Source organism: Protomyctophum bolini (genome assembly GCF_963924005.1).
Source record: "Protomyctophum bolini genome assembly, chromosome: 17".
Taxonomy (NCBI): Eukaryota; Metazoa; Chordata; class Actinopteri; order Myctophiformes; family Myctophidae; genus Protomyctophum; species Protomyctophum bolini.
The window spans coordinates 1,016,092-1,022,091 of NC_137878.1; positions in this window are offsets into that span (position 1 = coordinate 1,016,092).

The window sequence follows — 6,000 nt, forward strand, 5'->3', positions numbered from 1 at the left end:
TGTGCTGCTTATACTGTAGCCTTCTTTCATCCATGCAACGTGTTTTAAAAGCGAACCTATTCCAGTTGTGTATTGCGTTCGATCAGACGGGACCAGATGATGCGTTCGCCCTTGAATACTGACACATCTTCTGTGCAGGCTATATCAACAGCAAATCGCATTCCGGCCTGACTAACGCAATAAAACAATACGCATTTAATTGTTTCCTTGTGGCTCATGCCAAATGGAAATAATCTCATGACGTGTTCGCCCATTGCTATGTGGTTTTTATGTCATTGTAACCAGTAATCGATATTAATAAACACTCCTTTTGATAGTACAATCTATTCTGTTGGAGCAGTTTATTTGATTAATGATTTACTGTATATCTGAATGTTACCTATGCAGAAGGGAATTCTATTGCATTTCATTTATTCAAGCGGTCCAACAACTCACGTCTTACAGACGAGACGTTTTGATGTGATGCGCTGAAATAGCTTGAATATTCCCGAGTCATTTTATTATGATTTTGGAATATCATTGCTGATTAATCATATCGAATTAATCCACTATTTCACGGACTACAACGCGGAGGAGGAAACACGCCGCCAGCACTCCAACATGCTCACTTAAGAAAACCCTCCATGCTATTGCAGATACATACAATTTAACACAGTTAGCAAACAAGCCAACAAGAACACAAATAACAATAAATGGCATCTCCTCCACCTGTATTGATCATATCTTTACAAATGCAGCTGATCTATGCTCAAAGGTGATTTCTGTTGAATTTGGATGCACTGTTGGTGCAAAGCTATGACAAGTTTGACATGTAACAAAGTTACACTGGGTAAACATAGTACCTTTCCTTTCCTTAGTCCAGTTACCCTGTGGGTAAACATAGTACCTTTCCTTTCCTTAGTCCAGTTACCCTGTGGGTAAACATAGTACCTTTCCTTTCCTTAGTCCAGTTACCCTGGGTAAACATAGTACCTTTCCTTTCCTTAGTCCAGTTACCCTGGGTAAACATAGTACCTTTCCTTTCCTTAGTCCAGTTACCCTGGGCACACTTTCAGAGACCAAAATGTGTGTTTGTGTACTGCTGAAATTGTGTACATCTGGCTTTGGACACTGGGTCGATAACGCTTTGACACCAGTTAAGACATTTGTTTGTGCTTGGTGAGGCTCGTTACTAGCCGGGAACCAGGTAGCAGAAGAGGCTATTTTGCAGTCGGGTGAGGCTCGATTTTTCGGGCCGTGTGTCAGGCTAGCAGAATGCCTTCAGGAAAGCAGCAGAAAACAAAGCAGAGAGCCCATATGGAAAAAAATAACTAAATTTGTATATGTTTTACATGAAACTTGTAGTTAATATATCACTCATTCTTGAGATGAGGGACAAAAGTGGAAAAAACATGTCCCACACATAAGAGCCTTATTTTATGTAAAAAATAAATTAATTCATAAAAATAAAAGCACTTGCAAAGTTAAGTGTAATACAGTTGTGTATTATTATGCCCTTAATTTCATTATAATTGTTTTTATATTCCATCTGAATTAGTTAAAAGCAGGCCCTGTACCCAAAAAGGCCTGTATTTAGCCTGTCCCCAGCAAGTGGCCACAATTTCAAACTGCCAAAAAAGTGTCTAATACTGTCACAATCACATAAATATACATACTAAATTAAAGTAGATTGTCAACAACATAGCAAATAATATACACAGTTAATTTTATATTTATATTTTCTATTAAATATCTCATATCAAATGTTCGTCCCACGTCTCCGTCAACTCCGTCAGGTTTTTTTAAAAGTCTTAAATTAATCAGAAAATATTGTCGACAGATTTAGCCTGAAGACTCCTTTTCCAAGTCCCATTTATATTTGTTGCAACAGTGGAGTACCTGGTCTGACAAGCATTCAATTGTTTGATATTTTAAACAAACAATGTTGATAACAATGTGGTCACAGCTTTTACATGTCAACTCCGTCTGCACATTTTTATGATCTTTGTTAAGAATTCCAAAATAATGTTTATTATTTTAGTTTAGGGGTTAGGTTTAGCTAACAAAATTAAGCAAAAACAAAATGGCTACATTGTACTAAAGAGGGTTAAGATGAAAACAAATGCCATTTTGTCAACTCCGTCAGACGTCAACTCCGTCAGATTTTGTGTCTGACGGAGTTGACGTGTATCTGACGGAGTTGACAAAAGTGTTCCTAAAACAATAAAATTATTGTTTTTGAATAATGGGCAGTATTCTAATTTGGCACACAGTTAGAGCATGCCTTAAGGAACATTTTTGGCTATGGGGCCATCACAGATTTGTCTCGTGGTGACCATGGCAGCCATATTACAAAAGAGCCGCCACCTGATGTTATTTTACAATAACTCAAGTTCTACACCACCTAGGATCTTGATTCTGGTGACTAAGACCTCATTTTCAAGGATGAGGGATACAGTGGTACAATTTAGACTTTCCCTGTGACCATGGCAGCCATTTTTTTAAATGGCCGCCACCTGCTGTTATTTTACAATAACTCAAGTTCTACACCACCTAGGATCTTGATTCTGGTGACTAATCATACATTTTCAAGGATGTGGGGTACAGTGGTACTATTTAGATTTGTCCTGTGACCATGGCAGCCATTGTTTTTCAAAATGACCACCAACCTGCTGTTATTTTACCAATAACTCAAGTTTTAGACCACCAAGGATCTTGATTCTGGCGACTAATCATTACATTTTCAAGGATGAACTTTCTCTGGGAGAGGTAAGGGCTTATTTCAGGTGCAGGTTGAGTTTCTACTGACAGGACATTAAAAGGAGGTGGGCTTTCTGGCCTTTGACTTGCCCCTTTCAGGTACAGATGCACAGTTTGACTTCACTGGCCACTGCAGGGAACTGTGGGGGAGAAACTTTGGTCTCTTGACACCCCGATTAGGTTCAGGGTTTTTTTTGGTGGAGACTTGCCTTTCATGACATCTTTGCTGCAGCAGTTGATCTCCTTACTGCCAGTGGTGGCACACTCTGGGTCTCTGGGGCATTGTATCTTGGTGGCCTCCTGCCAGTGTTTCTCCATCCTTCTCCTGAGCTCTGTGTTCTGGGGCTCTGTTATAGTCAACTTACATTGTCTTGGCTGGAGATTGCTTTCCTGCAGGGTCCAGCCCAGTCTTGTGCAGATGGCTGCTGGCCCACCTGGAGGCCCCAACCTCACTTGTTCGGTTGGTGTGATTAGGTGGGGTGGTCTTCCCCAATCAGGATGAGGGGTTTGACCCTTTCAAACGGCAGTCTGGCCAAGTGTCTGTATTTAGTTGTGAGTTTAGATACAGGATACGATTGCTCACCCAGCCCCAGGTGACATGAGGTGAAGGCTCCTTTGATTTGGTAACATTGCTTTGGTTGACATGCTGGGGACACAGAGAAAGACACTGATGCCTTCAGTGTCTGCACATCCTGCCTGATGGTCCTGAAGCCAAATCTTCTGTCTTCAGTCTTTCGCTCACTGTTCACTGCTCACTGTTCACCTCACCGAATTTAGCCCAAGGAGTTTGACCCCTAGTTTGGCCATAGACCCCCTAGTTTGGCCATAGCCACTTGCCCAAATGTGCCGACATGTGCTGACCTCATCACATCTGTGATGATGGCTATGGCCGTTTTTAGCCAACGTAGTGTTTTTTGTGCAAAACTAATGCTTGGAATGGATCCAGAATCATGAAAAGCCCCTAGTTTGACATGCCACATGCTACTTAAAGCATAATGAAATTTAGAACATTTAGCCTTATATTGGTTGTTGATGGTACCCAACTTTCAGCAGCTGTCAAACATGCCCCTAGGGTGGTCAAATAGAAACCAATGTGGGATATGTTAGTAGACACCTTTACAAACATTGGTGAAGAAAATTCTTGGTAAGAAATGTATTCACAGATTTTATATTATTCTGATAATATTCCCTGAGTAAATTGGTAAAATAATAGCAGGTCCACCATTTTTGAAAATGTCTACCATCCATGGTCACAGGATAAATCTAAATAGTACAACTGTATTCCTCACCCTTGAAAATGTATGATTAGTCACCAGAATCAAGATCCTAGGTGGTGTAGAACTTGAGTTATTGGGAAATAACAGAAAGTTGGCGGCCATTTTGAAAAATGTCTACCATGGTCACAGGACAAATCTAAATAGTACCAATGTATCCCACATCCTTGAAAATGTATGATTAGTCACCAGAATCAAGATCCTAGGTGGTGTAGAACTTGAGTTATTGGGAAATAACAGAAAGTTGGCGGCCATTTTGAAAAATGGCTGCCATGTTCACAGGGCAAATCTAAATAGTACCACTGTATTCCTCATCCTTGAAAATGTGGGATTAGTCACCAGAATCAAGATCCTAGGTGGTCTAGAACCTAAATCAGTTAAACTTGTCAACTCCGTCAGATGTTCGTCAACTCCGTCAGACGTCGCGTGATGTTTTTGTTAATTTCCAAAGAAATAGAAAATTCGCTGTCAAATCTTTTGTGCTTATGTATTGAAACACCAACTGAAATGATACGTAATGATGATTTATTTATTTTTTTTACATGGTTTTCATGTTATAATATTGAAAATAAAGGTTGAAATGACGGTTTTGAGAAATTGGATATTTCATAATAGTGTGATATTGGAACAAAATAATATTAAAAGATTTGTATTACTTAACTTGATTACTGAAAGCCATTATAAGATAACTGAGGACTTTATATTATTGTTGAAATGATAAAATTCAATTAAAAGGGATTTTAGTGTGTCTGACGGAGTTGACATGAATCAGGTATTAAGTGCATAAATGTCCCATTTTAGAAAGAAATGTTATGCGAAAAACCTGTTCCTTCTCAAGATTGGTAGTTGAGACCTGTGTCTACAAATACATCTATTTGATTTGAATGTATCTTAAAAAAAAAAAAAATCCAGTTTGAAAAAAGCTTTGTCCCTTATCTCAAGAATGGGTGATATATGACAGTCAAAGCAGATATAAGATCCATAGTATTTTTTTGTAAAGTGAAACTTATATAATTTTGTCATTTATAGGAACTATATATAACAGTCAAAGCACATATAAGAGCCATAGTAAGTTTTTGTAAAGGGAAACCTATATAATTTTGTCATTTATAGGAACTATATATAACAGTCAAAGCAGATATAAGATCCATAGTACTTTTTTTGTAAAGTGAAACTTATATAATTTTGTCATTTATAGGAACTATATATAACAGTCAAAGCACATATAAGAGCAATAGTAAGTTTTTGTAAAGTGAAACCTATATAATTTTGTAACTTATAAGAACTATATGTGACGGTAAATCCACAATATTCTTAGTAAATTAGTATAAATTGAAATATATATGAACTTATAAATATTTACTGCAGTAAATCCACATACAAAATCCTTAGTAATTGTGTGTTGTCAAACTTGTAGAGTTAGGCAAACATCAGTGAAACCAAAATCTGATAAGATAGTGTATAGAAACCATACAATACAGGCCATGTATGTCACAGACATCCAAATTAAACAAAACCTAATCTTACAATGAAATAACATGAGATGACAAAATAATGAGTTGTATTCCCTTTTACATTTTATGACTCCTACTATATTTAAGATCCCCCCACCCAGTGCCCCCCCCCCCCAGCCAGTGTCCTCCCCAGCCAGTGACCCCCCCAGTGTGACACGGAGCTACACATACACACACACACACACACACACACACACACACACGCACACACAATGCACACGCAATTTTCCCCGTCACAATTCAGTGGTTAGAAAATGACATAGGATCAGCAACCAAGAATAAGAATATTACATTTTTCATCAGATGTGCATCTCTGCTGAATAACACATTTATCAGTGGTGTGTGATGTGTATCAAATGTCCACACTCGGCGTGCGTGTCTGTTCGTGCGTAGTTGCATGTGCCATGATGCGGCGTCAGAGAGTCTCCTTGTTAGGGTCAGTATTTGGTCAAAAAGTCAACCTTGTGGTCACT